Source organism: Gopherus flavomarginatus, chromosome 1, assembly GCF_025201925.1.
Source record: "Gopherus flavomarginatus isolate rGopFla2 chromosome 1, rGopFla2.mat.asm, whole genome shotgun sequence".
Classification (NCBI taxonomy): Eukaryota; Metazoa; Chordata; order Testudines; family Testudinidae; genus Gopherus; species Gopherus flavomarginatus.
Window position 1 is genome coordinate 155,024,854 of NC_066617.1, and position 20,598 is coordinate 155,045,451.

The 20,598-nt window shown below is 43.3% G+C and overlaps 1 protein-coding gene across 4 annotated transcripts in view; it reads right to left on the reverse strand.

Moving 5' to 3' along the window:
• Positions 1-20,598, reverse strand: part of CASR (calcium sensing receptor) — a 176,631-nt gene that overhangs the window by 115,161 nt on the left and 40,872 nt on the right. For 3 of the 4 annotated variants that reach the window (XM_050921147.1, XM_050921116.1, XM_050921126.1), the window contains exon 2: positions 13,834-14,013. The exons of the other annotated variant lie outside the window; for it this stretch is intronic. The gene's annotated coding sequence lies outside the window, so the exon portion shown is untranslated. The remainder of the gene's footprint in view (positions 1-13,833; positions 14,014-20,598) is intronic. 4 annotated transcript variants of the gene reach the window in all.

Genomic DNA, 20,598 nt, shown 5'->3' on the forward strand with positions numbered 1-20,598 from the left:
CAGCAGGAAATTTCATGTTTTAGGCAAGGTTTTTCTTTTAGAAATAACAGCAGGAGGTAGCTTTGATGCATTTGACAAACATGATAAAACCACTATAAAATGGATTTTTTCATGGCCAGTGGTTTTAATTAAAACTATTTTTTCACCAAAACCAGCTACCATTCTGTTGCTTGGGAAATCAAATGTCATTGGTGTTTCGTCCATATTTCCTACTTGTGACAGTTCAAATGCATATTCCTTTTGATATTTTATAATAAAACTTTAGAAAGATTCTATTTTTTCTTCCAGATCTCTAGGCAGCTTTTGCACTATCTTTGTTCATTGACAAAGACAGAGACGATGACGGTTCATGAAACGAGAACACCAACCTGCTGACGCGACAAACATTGACAGCTTTACTGACTTGTATTTGTCGTTTTTCAACATTTGCAGAGCAAGCAGACGAATTCCAGTTCTAGTGACAATGTACCCATTTTGTCGACATTCAACAATCCAATTACTGAGATCTTTCTCTAGCTCAGGAATGAAGTGCACCTCGTTGGACATTTTTTTCTTGCTTCTTGGCATGTCTATTAGTATTGGTTTATTTTTTCACCAGTCTCTTACTTGCTTCTCATTGATACAGAATTCACGAACAGTGGTGCAATTATTGTTTGCTTCTGCATATTCAACAACTCTAAGTTTGAACGCTGCATGATAAGAAGACCTCTTTCTTTTGATTTCACTGTTGTTCGTTTTAACTAGTATGAAAACAGATTATTATTATTGTAGTTACAGATTTTGTAGGACTTTATATAGGAATGTTACCTGCTTTACCTCTGTCAAATTATTGTTCTTTGTTTATTTCAAAGCAGCCCTGTAGATTGGCATGTCTGTAGGGATAACAGGCTATTTCAATTTTATTAGAGAGTCCATCGATTCTGCATGTTATATTTTCATATTGCCTCGAGACTTATGAGGCCAATTGCAAGCCAATCTAGTCCACTAAACAGAGCCTTTGCAACTTTAAAAGGCTGCAGTATTGACATCAATAAATGGGTCAGCAAACTTTGGCTCCCGGCCTGTCAGTGTAAGCCACTGGCGGGACGTTCTGTTTACCTGGAGTGTCTGCAGGCCTGGAGCCCCTCAGCTCCCTGTGTCCGCAGTTCACCGTTCCCAGCCAATGGGAGCTGTGAGAAGTGGCGCCATTGGCTGGGAATGGCAAACCGCAGCTACAGGGAGCTGAGGGGCTCCATGCCTGCAGACATTCCAGGTAAACAAAACGACAATGTATTAGATATTCAATTCAATGATTCCATAGAGTTTAAAATCCTCAAATTTTGGTGTAGACCTGTTTATAAGCCAACCATTGCTCTTCGATGAGTCAATTTTTTACCAAAATATTTGGCTTATGAACAAGTATATATAGTAAGTTGTCCATGGACGACTCTAAGGAGGGCATTGGTGCAGTGCTCTTACAACAGCTGGTCAAACTGGCTTATGAGTCAGAAGGACTAACATAAACTGAGTATCAATATGCTCAAATAGAGAAGGAAACTTTGGCCTTAGGCCATGGTTGTAAAGGTTTCATTTCTTTATAGGTTGCCAGTGTTAGCTGAAACTGACCATAAAACATTTATCGCCATTACCAAAAGGGGCCTGGAAGACAATCCCCCAAGGCCACTGGGACTATTTTATCAGTTATAAATGTATGATTTGCAAACTGAATACAAACATGGGAGAGATTTGGTGGGTGCAGATATTCTCTAGAGCACTTGACAATAATACAATGGAGCAAAGTCCAAACCTAGATTTTGTACTTGTCAATCTGATTAAAAAAAAAAATCTGTCCAGTCTCAGACAAAACATGGATTGTGACTGCCAGAGCTACTGCTCAAGAGGACAACCTACAGAAAATAATTAAGAGCTATTAGCACCGAGTGGCCAGAACAACATATTCCCAGACCCTTTTATCAATTGAAAAGGGAGCTCTGGGTCCTAGATGAGATTTTGTTTAAAATTACCATGCTAGGGATCCCTAAGAAACACATGTTAAAAAAGATACATGAAGGTCATTTAGGGATTGAAAAATCTAAAAGATGGACCAGAGACATTTTATAATGGCCTCAAATGACCAGTGACACTGAGGAGGCTGTTAAGACTTGTTGTATGTGCCAAACATACACAGGACAGGTCAAACAAAAGGGCCCACATTGGTGATACAGGAAAAATTGCCCCCCTTGAACAAAACAGGCATAGATTTATTTACATTGCCCGGAAAAATCTAAGGAATTGTTCCAGATTATTATTCTCACTTCCATGAGATAGCCTTACTAGAAAATACTACAGCTGAGCCGATTATTGTGCATATCAAATCTTTTTCTGCTAGACATGCTATACCTGACACAGTAATTTCTGCCAATGGGCTAGTTTGGTGGGTATGAGTTTAAGCAGTTTGTACAGGTTTAGACACGCAACCACCAGTCCTCACACCCCCAATTCAATGGGTCGATGGAAAACAGTGTCAAAATAATAAAGCTCCAACTGAAAAAAGCTTCAGAGTCAGACTCTGATCTGTATTTAGCACTGTTAAATTACAGAAGGACACCACTGAAGCGTGGGTTGTCACCAGCTGATGTTCTGACCAACAGAAAACTAAAAACAAGAATGTTGGCACTTCTACAATGTCATGTGTGAGTCACTGTGAATTTACAGACGTATAAAGAGACAGGTAAGGCAAATAAACATTCAATACGGTTTTGGGTCCTGGGAGCTGGCACCATTTCATGAATATGGCTCTGTGCATATCTATGATGGAAAACAATGGTCACAGACAGCAGTGGTATCAGAAGATGTAGCCCAGAAGTCCTATAAGGTTGTCTTTCCAGATGGACACCTACAGAGGAGTGTAGCGGGGTGGTCACCCGCTCCTGCCTTAAAAGGCTTAAATCAGCCTGGGGAGAGGGCTGTGGCAGGGATGGAATAGCAGAGCTGATTGTGAAAAGCAGCCTCAGCTGGGGGGCCACGCCCCAATCAGATGCAGCTGGCTTAATGAGGGCCCAGGTGGCCCTTATAAGAGGGCTGGGGCCAGAAGCCAGAGCAGGAGTTTCTCTCTAGCGGTAGAGAGGGAAGGGCCTGGATGCTGAGAGGGTACCAAGACTGAAGAGGGCTGGGGGAAGGCCAGAGGGGCTGGGAAGCTCAGCCTAGAAACCCCCCGGGCTGAAGGCCTTGTGAAAGGCCAGAAAAAGGCACTGTAGAGCAGGGCTGGGGGAAGGCCTGAGGAGCTAGGCAGCTCCGGCCTAGGAACCCCACCGGCTGCAGGCCTTGTTAAAGGTCAAGGAAGGTACTGGGGTTGCAGAGGGCAGCCCAAGGGCAGGCAGAGGCAGCAGGTCCAAAAAAAACCCTTGCCAGTGATGAGTGGCATTTATACTGCAGTCCACTCTACTGAACGGGGGCTAGATGGTGACTGGCAGTAGCCAAAGACTGAGGCGAGGTGGGGATAGAGGGTGGGGGTTCCCCAGGGAGGGGAGACTCAGATTTGTGGGGGTACTGCCAGGGAGCAGCACCTCGGCCTGAAAGGGGTCCCGGGGTCCAGGAGGGAGATGGATCCAGTGGCAAACAGAACACCGGCCTGCAGAGGGTGCTCCGGAGGCTGAAAGAGCTAATTCCTGAAACGACCAGCAGGAGGTGCCACAGGGATGAGTCCCACCCTGTTACAAGGAGGAACAGGTGACACCTTCTCCAGATCTCAGAAGGGAAGGAGATAAAGGGAACTGAGTTACCTGTCTTGCTCAAGAGGGTCTCAGAGAGGAAACAACCACAGTAAATTGAAATGCCAGTGTTATAATCTTGGGGTTCATAAAACAACAAACTAGTGAAAGAGAAAAGAATAAAACTTCTATGAAGAAGAAACTAGAGAGTTTTTGTGGTGAACTGGTGTACATAGCTACTCTGTGTTCTCTATCTCTGGTTCCAGGACATGTCTCTGTATTCGTATATTCATATTACTTTCCCTTATGAGGGAGCCCCTCTAAATTATAATCCTGCACATTGTCCCTCCTAAAAAACCAATTAGCTCATATATAACTATCTAATAACACATACATTAAATTCTCAACCTATCTAGTACATTTCCGTAAACACAACATGACAATTACCTTGACAGGAGAGGTTACCAACTCACTTTCCTCTTACTTTCCTCAAGTATCCTTTCTCCAGGCAGGTTAGAAAGTCTCTACAAGTCTTTCATGACATTTAATCTCTCTCTCTGATCTTCTTAGTATCAGCCTTTCATTAAAGTCTGAGTTGTTCGCTTGTTGCTTGACAATTTCTCCTTTGTCCATTAAACAATCAAGTCAGTTGGTAAATGCCAGAGTCCACATCAACTGTCAATGTTTTGGAACGTTCTGTGATTATCCTTAAATCCCTGGATTATGCTGAAATATGTTCCTTTGGTCTGTCTGAACTATGTAAGACTTTGCATGATGCTGTCCTTAAATGGTACCCCATTTGACTCCGAGTATTAGAGGTGTGACTCCTCAGGCACGCTCTATCACCTAAACTAAGATATGATCACAGGCCCTTTTTTCAAAATAATATTTCTGCTTCCCTTCTGATTTTCTTTCATCTGCCATATAGTTTCATTGTCATGAGATTTAAGCATGTTACCAGCGTTTGGTAAATTAGATATGATCCTTCTTCCCTTTAACAGCTGAGCTGGGGAAGAGCCATTCCCCAGAGGTGTACTTTGGTAAAAATCACTCCCACTGTTGACAGTATTTTTCATAAGGTTCTTTACTGTCCATATCAATCTTTCCACAAATCCATTTGACTGGGGGTCATTTGGACTTGATGTTTTGTGATGAAAATATCAGTCCAGGACAAACTGCCCATAATCTGCACTGAAAAATTGCAGCCTATTATCCCCAAAGACTTCATCTGGAATTCCACGTCTGGAGAAGATTCCCTTCAAGCTTACTATTAGTACTGTGCAGCGCAAATTTCTGGATGTAGAGAATAATAATCTTTGACTATTAAATAATCTTTTGATTGCCAGGTAAATAAATCAGTGACTAACTTCTCATAAGGCCTTTGTGCAACTGGACGAGGTCTCAGCAACTCTGCCTGTTGCAATGGCTTGTATTTCAAGCATGAGAACAGTTTCCTACCACATTAGTAATGTCATGATTGATACACAACCAATACATCACCTCTCGTGCGCATTGTTTGCACTTCTCAATTAATAAATGACCCTCATGGATCATCTGTAGTATTTCTTTCTGGAAGCTCATTGGTATTTACAACCCTTCTACCATTGAAAATCACCCCATCTATCACTGTAAATTCGTGTCTGCAGTTTCAACAGTCTCTTATACTTGGACAGCAACCACTTACTTCCTCAGGCTACTCTTTAATCATCCCCAACTCTTTAAGGATCCCCAACAATTCATCTTTTTCTGTTTCCTCTATTATTTGTTGCAGTTTCCTATTAACTAAAAGGAATTGACTTTACAACCAGATTTATACAGGCTTGCATCTCTATCAGTAAGGTCTTTTCTGGTTCTGTAGTAGGAGTCACCATTCTAGAAAGAGTATCTGCAGTGAACGTGAATTTATTGGGCATATAGGTTGCAACCAAATTGTATTTTTGTAGTGTTATCATCATTCTTTGAATCCTTAAGGTACAGTCATTTAGCAGTTTGCCAGATAATGCTATCAGGGGCCATTAGTCTGTTTCAATATCCATTGTCTGGCCATAAATATATTTATTGAACTCTCACAGGCAAATAATATTCTTAAAAGCTCCTTCTCAATCTGTGCATATCTGGTTTCTACGTTAGTCAGTGATTTGGATGTGTATGCCTCTGGTTTCCAACAAGTCTCACGTTTCTATAAAATCACTGTACCTAACTGCAGACTGCACCTAACCCAAACTGTGAAGTATTTGCATAAAACTTCAGCACTGGCTCTTGTATCAGTTTTTATTTCAAACCTTCCCATGACTCCTCCCATTCTACACACCAGTACCATTCATTTTTATTTTCTAGGAGTTTTCTCAAATCCACTGCTTTTGTAGATTAGGTATGCATTTTCCAAGATAATTAATCGTTCCCAGAAACTCCTGGACAGCTTTCTTGTGACATCATTTCAATGGCCAAAATTTTCCTCTTATCAGATTTACACCTTTGCTGGAAATAATATCTCCAATAAAATTCAGTTCTGGAACCCATAAAACACATTTCTCCCTATTTAGTTTCAAGATTCAGCTCTAGTTGCATCCAAAACTTCCTGAAACCTACAGCCATGCTCCTCTTTAGGTGAGCTGCAGATGACAATATACATTGAGGTATCAACACTGTTACTATGTTCACAGATCACATGTATGGTTTTGTGATCCACTTCGGATCCTGAAGCTATGCCAAATGGTAGACATAAGATTCTGTATCTTCCAAATGGGATATTAAATGTACATAGTTTTGAGCTTTCTTCAATTAATTTTGGCTGCCAAAATCCTGAGGAGGCATCCAATACAGTAATTTCTCACTTAACAGTGTAGTTATGTTCCTGAAAAATGTGACTTTAAGCAAAACAATGTTAAGTGAATCCAATTTCCCCATAAGAATTAATGTAAATAGGGGGGTTAGGTTTCAGGGAAATGTTTTTCACCAGACAAAAGACTACAATTTAATACCATATACAGCAATGATGGTTATGAAACTTGGTTGAGATGGTGAAGTCAGAGGGTGGGATATTTCCCAGGGAATGCCTTACTGCTAAATGATGAACTAGTACTCGGCTGAGTCCTCAAGGGTTAACACATCGTTGTTAATGCAACCTCACACTCTACAAGGCAGCACAAAATGGAGGGAGGGGAGACAGCATGGCAGACAGAGACACAACATGTGTGTGTGTGTGTATGTGAGAGAGAGAGATGCGCGTTGCCCCTCTAAGTACAGTGACTCCACTTTAAGTACATTGCCTTTTTAAATAGATCAACAGGTTGAGACAGCAGCTGCTGCGAGCAAGCTCCCCCTGTCCTGAGCCCTGTCATGTCCCCTCAACTCTATGGAGATGGGGTAAGTGGGGGGCAGGAGTAAGGGGTAGGGGGACACCCTGACATCAGCACCCCTCTTCCCTCCCGCCCCGCACAGCAAGCAGGAGGCTTCCAGGAGCAGCTCCAAGGCAGAGGGCAGGAGCAGCACACAGCAGTGGAGCGAGGGACAGCTAAACCGTCTGCAATTGACAGCCTGCTGGGCGGCTGCCGCACAGGGAACTTAAAGGAACGGGGAGCTGATGGAGGGCTGCCGGTCCACCCTGGTTCCAAGCCCCCACCAGCTAGCTGCAACGGGCTGCTCTTTCTGCAAGCAGTGAACAAAGCAGGTGTCTGCCAAACAACGTTATAAGGGAGCATTGCGCAACTTTAAATGAACATGTTCTCTAACTGATCGGCAACGAAACAATGTTAACAGGGATGACTTTAAGTGACGAGTTACTATACATTAACTGTGAGCATTTACAACTTGAGCCATTATCTCTTCCCTCGCTAGCAGTTTGAAATGTTCTCTTTTTATAGTCTTGTTGAAGTTTCTGGGATCTAAGCATATGAGTAGCTGGCCACTATTTTCCTCCACAATGACTACAGAGCTCACCTATTCCATTGGTTCCTCAATTGTTTGTATTACTTGCATTGCTTCCATCCTTGTAAGCTCAGTCTTGAGTTTATCACAAAGTGCAAATGGCAACTTTCTACATCAATGGATAACTTGAGGCACCTGCTTGTTTATCTGGATTGTATGTTCATTCTGCAAGCAACCCAACCCTTGAAACAGATCATGATATTCCTGAATGAGTGCCTCATTGTCAGGTTCAGTACGATCTTGTAGTGAGTGCAACCGATTGACCAGATTAAGTTTTAATCTGGCGGCCAGGCCTAAAATTGGTGTAACCTCCTTTGGCACAACAAACAGGAGTCTGTACATGGTGTTTGTATAGCTGATGCTAAAAGTGCACCTCCCCTGCACTGGTATATCTGTTCCAGATTAACCAGTTATTTTTATTTTTGTTGGTCCTAATTTTAGTGTTATTTTCAGTGCCTCATAATCCTGTTCAGACAGAATATTAATCTGACCTCCTGTGTCCAGTGAGAGTGGAATAATTGTTTCATTCACTTTCATGGGTAGTATCCAGTCCCTCTCATCAGGTTTGCTTGATCCCAGCATGTTTTGGTTTTTTTTCAAATACTCAACCATGTTGTCTTCATCTGAATGCACTTAACTGTTTTTGCATTTTGGATCTGCAGCATTTTGCAAAAAGGATTATTTCCCCCCAATTTATAACAATGTTTCTCGGAGGCCAAACACTGTTTGGGGTCATGCTGTGATCCACACTTTCTACGTAACCATCTGTACTCAGTCTTCTCCCTAGCAGTGGCTCTCATAGTGAGCAAAGAATCCTGTGGCACCTTATAGACTAACAGATGTTTTGGAGCATGAGCTTTCGTGGGTGAATACCCACTTCATCACCCACGAAAGCTCATGCTCCAAAACATCTGTTAGTCTATAAGATGCCAGAGGACACTTTGCTCCTTTAACAGATCCAGACTAACACAGCTACCCCTCTGATACTCTCATAGTGAGTAGATTTGACTTTTTCTGACCATACTCTTTTGTACTTAGTATGTGGATAATCACTTCTGGTGAATTTAGCTCTTTGGTTTATGCTTTGACAGTTTCTGCTGCCCTGCAAATCTGGAGAGCTTTTTCTAAAGTTAAATCTCCTTCACAGAGCAGTCTCTCTCTTAATATATTGTTTTTAATGCCACAAATGATTCTATCTTTGACTAGAGATTGTGTCACCTTACCAAAGTGACATGTTTTACTCAGTGTACTTAATTCAGTGACATGTTGCTCTATGATGCATGCATGTAAAAAAATTGTGTCTCATTCCTTTATGGCATGCAATGTTCCTTAAAATTAGTCAGTATATTAATTAACTTCTTGCTTTCACGTTTTTGAAACTTAAAGTTGTTAAATATCCAATGCTTCCTCCCCAACAACATCCAGAAAGATTGATGTTTTCTCTTTATCATTTTTCTCCTCTCCATCTGCTAAATACAATTCAAATCTCCTTTGGAATTTCTTCCAGTTCTCTGCAACATTGTCTGACAATTGCAAACTGGATGGAGGTTCCCACACATCCATTCTTTGCTTTCTTCTCTTCTTAAGCTAGTCAAACTAATAATGTGCTCATAAAATACATACAAAAACCTTTGTTCTCTGCTGCTCCATATACTCTCCTTTCCTCTGCTTTCAGTTTCAAAAACAGGAGTTAACCTCAAAATGACTGCCGTCTCTTTGTCATATGGCACATCTGACACCAGGTAGTAATCTTGGGGTTCACTGAACAACAAACCAGTGAAAAAGAAAAGAATAAAACTTTTACGAAAAACAAACTAAAGAGCTTCTGTGGTGTGCAGCTACCATGTGTTCTCTACCCCTGCTTTCAGACCGTGTCTCCAAATCCCTATATGCATAATACTGTCCCTTATGAGGGAGGATCTCTAAATTATAATCTTGCACAAACATCTCTACAGATGGAGCCCCGGGACATGGAACCACTAGAACATGTGAACTTGCTGCTTTCTGACAGCAGTAATGCCAGTGTTCCAGGAGAGCTCCACAGGTCCAACCACCAGCACAGAGCACCACTAAGATTAACTGAACACTGTTTGTAAATTTTCTTAATAGATAGGTTATAAATGTTTGAAATTCTACATTATATTAATGCTGACCGTTAATTGATTATTTTATGTTTGGCTAGGGAAGGAAGAGGTGGGGAACTGCACTTTTAAGTTGAAACTGGTTGTGATGTAATGCATTGGCTGATGTTGTACAATGCGGATCAGTTAGAACTCAGACACTGAATGAATCAGACCTCTTGGAGACCCCCCTGGCTGAGTGTTTACTGAACACCACAAAAACTTCTCCTCATTCCCTGCGGGAAGGCAGGAAAATCTGTCTGTCACTCTTGCTCCTGCTGTGCTGAAAAGGTGTTCTGAACAGACACTGCTAAGCTGATACAGCACTGGTGAGTTAGTCTTTTCAGACGCCATTACAGAAAAAGGTTGGCGTTTGTGGACACCAGCAGATATATCTTCAAGGGACTCAAAGGCTGGGGCTCCGAGTACCCAAAAAATCATCTAAAGATCCAGGATGAAGGCAATGGTCAACAATTTCACTCCCTTGGTGCAGCTGGATCTTACCACAATAAGGGTAAAGCTCATCTCTGCTGTAGATCAGTTGTCTCCAAAGTGAGGTGCACGCTCCCCAGGGGATGCACAAGAGGGTCTTTAGGGTGTGCGGCAGGAGGAGTGCCACCGAAGCAGCGCAGGAGTGCCACCGAAGCAACGCCGCTTTGGCAGTTTGGGTGGCCTTTTTTTTTTTTTTTTTTTTTGCTTGGGGCGGCAAAAATGGTAGAGCCGGCCCTGGCACATGGGAGAGGGTACGTGCTCAAAAAATTTTTACTGATAGGGGTGCACAATCAAAAAAGTTTGGAGACCACTGCTGTAGACAGAGCTTTCTCGGGGGCCAGCGTGAGATTACAGGACTCCCCCAGGAACTAAGACCATCACAAATTTCACCACCTTCTTCTCCAAGTGCAAGGTCCATTTCTTTGACCTTCTCTAACATAAATAGAGCTATGTATTGATCTATCTATACAATCCGACCAAACAAAACATTCCATGGGGCACACTTCCCTTCCCCCCCCCCCGCTATAACCAATGATATGTGACAGATGTCAGTCACATTGCTTAATCCAGTACTGGAATGTGCTCAGATACTATGGTGATGAATGCAGAGAAGATTACAACAAAATAGAAGAGAACAGCTACAAGTAATTCTATGTAGTTACAGGCTGCAGAACAGCCTATAGGCAACCTTTGGGAAGCTGCCATGAATTAGACCAACTTCTGGCTCCCCTAATTTATGCTTTGAACCACATTAACCCAGAGCAACCTAGAATCTCCAGGATGCAAACGTGGTATGAAACCAACTTTTCCCCTTTTTCCATCTGGCCTGTGCCTTCTGCACTGCATTTCCAGGAGATGCAGCACAGAATTTCGTCCTCTCTTTCCCATTTCATGGCATGCAAATTCTGTTTCTCCCCAAAGAAGGGCATGTTTATCTCCTCCGCAAAGGAACTCCCCCTTTAAAAGGACACCATTAACTTGAAATTAATCAATTTATACAAATGGTTAAAAGAAATTTCAGGTACTATGCTTGTCTCTGTGTGTCCCTGACAATTTTTGTGATTTTACAATAGTATTTTCCTGTTCTTATATTTCCTCTCCCTTTTGCTGTGTGCAAGACCACATAAGCTGAAGAAGAAACTGATTAAACAGAGGAGATAGTAAAACTGACTATACTGGGGTCGGCAACCTTTCAGAAGTGGTGTGCTGAGTCTTCATTCATTCACTCTAATTTAAGGTTTCGCGTGCCAGTAATACATTTTAACGTTTTTATAAGGTCTCTCTCTAAAAGTCTAAACTATTGTTGTATATAAAGTAAACAAGTTTATTAAAATGTTTAAGAAGCTTCCTTTAAAATTAAATTAAAATGTAGATCTTATCAATTTAGTGCAGTGATTCTTAACCTGGGGTGCACGCACCCCCTGGGACAGAGCCGGTGCAAGGATATTTTCCACCCTAGGTGAAACTTCCACCTTGCACATCAGTTCATTGAGGGGCAAATCCCCAACGAGCCTTTATAGACCCCAGGGGCCAGCCGTGCCCAGGGGCTGCTCCCCAGACCAGGTTCCCACCTCCCCGCCCCCTGAACTCCCCCAGAGATTGCACAGCCCCCCTGCGAGCTCTCCCAACCCAATCCAGGGGGACCCCGCCCCAAGTCCACTCACTGGCTTTGCCAGGCTTGGGACGCTGCAGCAGCTCAGCAGGGAGGAGCTGCCTTCCGGAGTCACCAGAGAGCCAGAGCATCCCGCTTGTGGCAGCAGCGAGCCCCAGTCATGGAGGAGCCAGCGCGATGCAGGGGGGCAGCAGCCCTGCAAAGGCAGCAGCAGCACCGCTAGCTGGGAGCAGCTGAGCCCCCCTGCCCCTCCTGCTCAGGCTGCGGCCCAGTGCCCCCCTGAGGGCTTCTACAGGCTGCAGTGGATGTATGTGGGCACCAGCCCCCATGCGCTCCCTGGCTTCCCCCTCACCTAGGGTTACCACATTTCAACAATCAAAAACCTGATTGGAGAGCCCTGCCCTAGCCCCCATCCACTCCTTCCCACTTCCCACTCCGATTGCCCCAGTCAGAAGCCCCAACCCACCCACCCACCACTCCTTGTCCCCTGACTGCCTCCTCCTGGTACCCCTGCCCCAACTGCCCCCCCAGAACCCTACCCCCTACCTAAGCTTCCCTGCTCTTTGTTCCCTGACTGCTCCCTCCTGACACCCTCCCACCCTAACTGCCCCCCTAGGACCCTACCCCCTACCTGTCCCCTGACTGCCCCAACCCTTATGAACATCCCCGCCCCCAGGGGACTCCCACGCCCCATCCAACCACTCCCCGCCCCCTGACAGGACCCCCAGAACTCCCAACCCATCCAGCCTTCCCCCTACTCCCTGACTACCCCCCCCCCCGACTCCCCTTACCATGCCCATGCTGGTGAGGTGCTGGCTCCACATGGAGTTTTGCCTCCATGTGGAGTGCTGAGGCAGCGGGACGGGAGGAGCTGTGGGAGGGACAGCGGTGGCAGCTCACATTTCCAGGAGCCGCAGAACCTGAGTGTGATGAGGGAGGAGCCGGGGTGTGCACCTGCCTGGGCTGCGGCCCGGTGCCCCCCGCCCGGGGGGGGCTCCTGAAGTGGATGCATGTGAGCAGAGGGCCCCGTGCGCCTCCCAGCTCCTCCCTTGCCGCGCTCAGGCTTTGCAGCTCCCAGGAGTGTGAGCTGCCACCGCCGCCCCTCCCTGAGCAGGCTCAGGGCCCCATGCCCTGGCAGCTCACACTCTCGGGAGCCACAGAACGAGCGTGGTGAGGGGGGAGCCAGGGGGCGCGCCTGCCACCAGTCTGGGGTCCTGGCCACCAGCCCCGCTTCACTCAGCCGGCTTCACTCAGCCGGCCGCGTGTGCTGAGTGGGGCCGGTGGCCAGGAGGCCAGCTCTTTGACACACGGACTGTAGGTTGCCGCCCCTGGACTATACATACACCATCAAAAGTAGAAAGGAAATAAACAGAAAAATATAGAAGTGAGCATTTTTTCACTCATATGTTTCGTTTATATCCATCTTAGGCATTACTTGTAAAGCAGAGGGTACAATATTTTCATTTAGAAGTGTGATTTTTAGATTGCCAATGTCCCTGATCTTGCTGTCTTCTGATGACATTACCACAATCCACATCAGACAGGGCATAATACAGGCTTGCTCCTTCTATACCAGGCATCGAGAGAGTCTTTTTTGTAAAGTGAATAGCAACTCTAGGATATATCTATAGTCCCAATGGGTATACAGTCAAGTTTGAAAGAGAACAGGGATACATGTTTTGGGTTATGTATTCCCTTTGGAAGGTACCCTGCTTCCAAGTTTGATTAGTTTAGACTTTTGCCTAACTGTTTCACCTTCAGGCATTCAACATGTGTGCCTTTCAGAGTATATAATACATTCCTGCATATTATATATACATTCCTGCATCTCAAACATGCCATTTATCCTACATGTATTACAGAAGCTTTGCCAGTAACAGGCGTTAACACAATCACTTAACTGACTTGCTCTTATTGTCTAATGTACAATATTTATAATTGTTTCTGTTTTTTTAATCAAATGCAGAATTGGTGAAAGGTGCCAGATTCATACCCTTAGGGAATGAAGTCTTCCATTGACCTACTGAGCAGGTTCAGCACAGGCAACAGGAAATATTTCTCCAACACTCATGATCTGCCAGTGTGCCTGAGTCCAGCCTTCGCGGGAACAGTGCTAGGGGTCAGACAGGAGTTCAGCCCCTATGGCCTTCTCAGTCATTGCTCCTTGCTAAGACTGCAAATAAAAACACCAATTAGTGTGTATTGTGACAAGTGATTTTGTTTAAATGTGGATACTTGTCCACTAGCAAATAGAAAGAGACTCCAACTCATTTCACACAGGTCAATGAACAATCAAAAGGCATCAACTTTCAGGGATTGCTGACATAAGCTGGATTTGAAATGGTGGACAAGAAATACACATCTGAGAGACTTGTTACCAGTTCCCTGATGCACCCGGCCTCCTATTCCTTCTTTTAAAATAACTTTTCCTCAGCCTTTCTCACCTAATTTGAAAAAAAGAAAAAGACGACGCAGGAGGAGGTTGGTCAGCAGGATTACAGAACTTTCAGGACAGTTTACATCATTTCCTTTCTGTCTACCTGAGCGAGGGGAGAGGGCCACAGAGCAATGAGAGAAAGATTGAGGCAGACAGAAAGAGAGACTGAAGAGCAGAGAGCAGCTGTACATAAGTTATACAAATCATACAATTTTATGCAATTGTTATTCAAAATACAACTAGCACTTTCCAGCTGGCCAATGTAAGCAACTGTGGCTGGTGAGTCTGACAGAGACAGAAACCATGCTGAGAGGATAAGGCCATCATTAGAAGAGTTGTATGGGAGCATTCAGTACAGCTATCTGCAATGCTAAGGGGTTAATCATCAGATTTTTTTATCAGTTTCTTTTTTTACAGCTTAGCAGTGGAGCAAATGACCCAAGATCCTCTTTCCTTGTAAATAAAGAAATGCAGAAAACGTATGATGTGTCAGCAGAATTGCCTCTTCTTAACTTTAGATAAGAATCAACAGTTCTTTAAAGCCATAGTATTTATGAGCCCCTAGAAGAGCAGTCTGCTTGAGATGTAGCATTTCTATAAGACATGTAGGGTCCTTCATTTCTGTTTTTATTTTATTTAATTTTTCCCAGAAATTTATCAGTGTTTATTACCACAACAAAAAAAACAGGTGAAAATTGGTGGAAAAACTACTAATAATTTTTCTTGGTAAATATTGGGGTTTATTTTGGCAGACAGAAGGACAGGAGTGGGGGAAGTATTCAGTAGATTAATGCTTTGATGAATGGAATTCAGCGTAGTTGGCTGCAGAACTAAAACAGAACTCAAAACACAATGCCACCTCTGAGTTTAAGAAAACAATACATCTCTAATCCCCAAATAAAATTTTTCATTTGAATAAACAGTTTACTGTTGTAGACTTAGAACTATTAGCCTATAAATATTTACATTTAATAATCGGGCCACATCATTTGCAACACATACACTCAACTTCATCCTTTTCTCCTGTTTTTTTTTCTTTAAACTTTCAAATACTTCCTTGTGTTCAGAAACATCTCCTGATACAGATTTTCATTTTTATACCATTTTAGTGTGTCAAATCTTTAAACCACTATCTGTTAACAGCTGAAGTGTGTATGTGGTGGACGTGATATTCATCGGTAACTTCAAAGCTTGTGTGCGTGCCTGTTTGTTTGTTGTGCGTATCTTCTAGACTAAGGGCTGGTCTACACTACGGGGGAAAATCGATCTTAGATACGCAACTTCAGCTACGTGAATAACGTAGCTGAAGTCCAAGTATCTAAGATCGAATTACTCACCGTCCTCACGGCGCGGGATCAATGTCCGCGGCTCCCCCTGTCGATTCCGCAACTCTGTTCGGGTTGGTGGAGTTACGGAATCGATATAAGCGCATTCGGGGATCTATATATCGCATCTAGATGAGACGCGATATATCGATCCCCGAGCAATCGATTGCTACCCGCCGATACAGCGGGTAGTGAAGACGTACCCTACTACACAGCCTTACTTCAACAAGCAGCTCTGCATATACATACAGACTAATGTATTATCATAACACATAGATATGCAATGTATTGTACTTTCCTAATAAAACAACTTCTTTTTTATATATTTGAATGATACAAAAGTAGGATGAAAATCAGAAAAAAGGAATAATACTTTTCTTAAAACTGAGGATTTTTTTTTAAATCGGTTTAAACTGAAAATGAAGAGGCTTAAAAACATGCTGCCTGAGCTCTAACAGCAGATTAGTACAGTGATATGGGAAGCAACATTCTGTACTACTTAGAAAAGGGGACTGTGACCCAATGCCTACATCGTACTCTTGGCTCTGCCACTGACTTGCTGCGCAACTTTGGACTGGTCACTTCACTTGCCTGTGCTTGGTTTCCCAATCTGTAATATGGTCAGGGTCCATTTCAGAAATGTGTTGGAATTGTGTCCCATCAATGTCACAAAACAGAGGTCAAATGGAATATTAATTAGATCCTGGCTAAATATGAGAAGGCAAAACTACTCCATAAAGTAGTACTAAAAAAAACAGTGCTGCTCCCAGGGTCGGACCCAAACATGTAGCTGTTCTGAGCCAATTTCAACATGGTGTCAATTCAACAAAACAATCAAGAATGTGCTTAACTTTAGTGGGATCTGACTTCAGTGAAACTTAAGCAGATACTTAAAGCTAAGCATCAGAGGGTAGCCGTGTTAGTCTGGATCTGTAAAAGCAGCAAAGAATCCTGTGGCACCTTATAGACTAACAGAGGTTTTGGATGCATTACATGCATCTGAGGAAGTGGGTATTCACCCACGAAAGCTCATGCTCCAAAACCTCTGTTAGTCTATAAGGTGCCACAGGATTCTTTGCTGCTTTTAAAGCTAAGCCTATGCTTTAGTACTTTGCTGAATCCGAGCCTAAATTATCCCCAGGCCTAACTGCTGTACTGTAGCTTGCCCCTTTTATTAAAAACCCTTTCTTTTGGGTTATTTATTGTAATTTTTTATTTAATTTGATGCTGTGTATTAATAAACCATTTTGGATCTTACTATATGTGCTTTTTTCTTCCCCCTTCCTTTCTATATTTCTTTATTTTTATATACTGTATCTTGATATATCTCTTTGTCCATTTTTCTGTGGCCATTTCCCCTTGTTCTTATTTTTCTAAACTGAGTAATAGGGAGGGAGTCTGTGAAAGGGGTCACTAGAGGTGGTAAGAAGGAGGTCAGATGTCTGGCTGAGCCAATGAATGGGGAAAGCCTATCAGGCTCACACCAATTGCAAAGGAGTAGAGAAAAGTCAGATGGGGGGACTACAATTGCGAGAGGGGAACACAAGTGGGCACTAAAGAGGAAGAAGTGGCTATAGTGGGATTCAGATCTATCCTGCTGGTCAAACTCATATAGTACGTCTACGCTGCAGGGTTTCAGAGTCTAGGCTCCAGCCTGAGCCTGAATGTCTACACTGCAATTTTTAGCCCCACTTCTCAATCCCCACAAGCCTGAGTCTTGATGCCATGGTTTTTTTTATCAAAGTGCAGACATATCCATAAACTTTATGGCCGGAGCGGACCATCATGATCACCTAGTCTGACCTCGTGCATACTGCAGGCCACAGAACCTCAGCACAGTATTGGGGTCTGTGGGAAGAAAACAGCAGCACTGTTTTTGCTGACTCCCCTGTGCTGCTTTTCACTGTAGGATGGGCCCTGTGCTGGCATATTCCATGAGGGCAGGAGAGCATGATGCAGCACTGAAGACACAATCATATGCTGTCTAATGAATCCTGACTGGGGCTAATAACCCTGGTCTTTCTGGGCAAAGCACTGCAAGACTGTTGGATCAAAGATGATGTAGAAGGGAAAAGTTATTATCAATGATTCACTAAAGAAAAGTTCCTGCAAGCCTGCATGCCAAAGGGATGCTGAGGATGCCAAAGGGATGATACCTCAGGTTTATGACTCTCAGCCAGTACAACCAGCGGCATTTCAAAAAGGACCAGTTGTCCTAACACCCAGCATAACTTCCACAACAGTCCCCTTGCTTCCTCTGCAACACTATTAACTACTCTTGGGTGAAATACATTTTCCATGGCTAATTTTCCCTATCTACAGGATGGGGAAAGTAAGTTAAAGGTTTTCTCAACAATCACACTTTGATGCTAACTACCTCTTCCCAAAATTCCCACAGTGACCCATTATCCACTCGATAGCCTATGTAGGATCATAGGCATTGCCATACTTATTCAAATCAGCAGCCTATTTAGCCTAGTATTCTGTCTCTGACAGCTGCCAGTAACAGATGCCTCAAAGGAAAGTGAAAAACCACCATGGTGGACAGTTATGGAATAACTTCCACAGGAGAAGTTCCTTCCTTGCCCTATTAGTCAGTAGTTGGCTTATGCCCTGAAACAGGAGGATTTATGAAAATCAAACTTATATATCATGGTTGCAACCTTAATGATATTCAAGCTAGGGTCTTTCTCCATAATTAGGAGCATCAATTATGTTCCTACAGCACTTAAAAGGTCTGCACGAATTCCTGCAAATGTTGCTTTTCATCTTATGAAAATTTATCCATGAAAGGCCCCAGTTTTCCACTTGCTACAAGCTCCCACTCCTCTCTTCAGATGAAAATAAGTCTGGGATCCTTTTGTCTGCATTCATGCTCAACTGGCCCAGTCTATATGGTGTTTTTCAATAGAATAGGCTTAGGGATACAGCTAGCAGTGTATCAGCTTTAATCCTAGGTAGGAATTGTATCCTCCTCACTCCTGGCTTGATTTCAGCTGGCAAAGTCCATACTGGACCTGAATCAACCACCCTGAGCAGTATTTTATTCAGCAATTAGTACCATTTGGTCTACTTCCATAGTGGGGTATTACTTATTGCAAGTAAGGGTGGCCGAACTGGGCCTAGAGGCAACAGGAGGGAAGAGAGAGGACTAAGCACTATTCAGCTCATGAAATCATTTGTTCAAAGTATTCTGAGCAGGAGTTTTTATGTGCTAAAGTCTTTTCATCATATAAATGTTACATGTATAAAACTGTACATACTAATTTACTTCCACCACGTGTGAAAACATATATGCATAACACTGCATGTGACACTAAGACTTCAGCGTGTAACAAATTATTCACCAAACCATTAATGCGCTAAATCATGCCTGATCCTCTATCCCATCTGGCAGAGGCCTTCCCATCCAAAAGAAAGCATGAGATCCCAAATCTGCACTCAGTGGATCTTTTTTTTAAGACTCCTATCCTTTGATATTTTAAATGGAGTCTTTTTCTGTTTCTTGGGTTGTTATCTTATATGAATTTTTTCCAGCTCTGGCTTTAATAAATAAAGGGCAGATTATGGAAGGAGCTCTGGAAAGTCTCCTTTGACTCATTTCTGTAACCAACACAAAAGGTGCTCAGGGATTTCGGAAGAGAATAGAGTATGGGTTTACAGCACGGAAATGGTTGAAGAATCCCCTTAATTAACACATAAGCCGGCAAAATAATAGTCACTCATGATCAGTGTCTCTTGAATGGCAAATCTCGTCACTAGAATTCCATTTGTCCCTTTGCCCCCACTGAGTGGAATGATCTATTAAATCTTCGGATCCTAGGGACCATTCAGCGGCAGCGTGAAAGCCTCTGGGCAGGAAGGGAAGCAGGAGTAAATGAATGTTGAAAACATTACAGGCAGTGAAACATATGTGAACGTTTTCACAGCTTTACCCCTTCCTGTCTGCTCACTCAGCAGCTCTGGAATCAGATGAGATTGGGGACAGAGAATTGGAGGATGGCACTCTGTCTGATGGATTGGCCATGAGGGCCCAGGAATTGCATGGCCATAGGAAGCTTAATAGGCCTGTAATAGTCTGGGACAACAGATGTATGACAGCAGAAAGCACATAGCACTATGACTAATATCATCATCATTAAAATTTGTATAATACACTATACTGCCAGCTACAACCACCTGCACTTTCTCAGTGCATGTAACACAGGAGAATACAGTCTCATTACCTGACAGTAACCAGGGCAACCTACTCATCATGCAGTGTCTTTTCCAATGAAATTTGAAAATTGACTGTTTTTACTTATTGTGAAGGTGATCTTTCTGCATAAGGTGGAACACAAAAACACCCAGGGTCACACTTCAGTGAGTCCCAGCCACTCACCTGCCTGCCAACTCTGTAGCAATTCGCGTTCCATCTCCAGGACGACGGTGTGAGTTTTGGAGGCTCCATGCCTCATTTAGCCCTGGTAATGGCCTAATTGGGTTGGAAAAATGCAGGAGCAGGAGCGTGATAAAAACCAACTTTGCTGTGCTTATTTAAGCCATCGGAAAAAAAGAAAAGAAAAAACATTTCCCACTTTGACCAGCCATTTATTCATCTATCTCTGTTTATAATTATGCTGATTCTCGTGCTGCCACTGGCAGGGCTAACATCATAAGCAAGTGAGCCAGCAGGAAAGGGCCAAAGCCATGAAGCTTTCATATATGTTTCACTTCTTATAATGGTTTCCACAGTAATATATCCCCCTCTCTCAACTACAGGCTTTCACTCCACCCCTGAATGGTTCCCAGTAGCCATAGAGTTAATGGATGATTTCATTAGATGTGTGGGAGAAGAACTAAGAGAATTCTAATAACAAGAGTTACTGCCATTCAAGACACAGATCCATTTTGACATCTCATGTAGTGAGCCAGAAGTTCCACTGTTTCTATTCCATAGTTCCACACTCTATTCTCTTCTCAAGATACACCTTCCCTAGCCCAGATACTGTGTGCT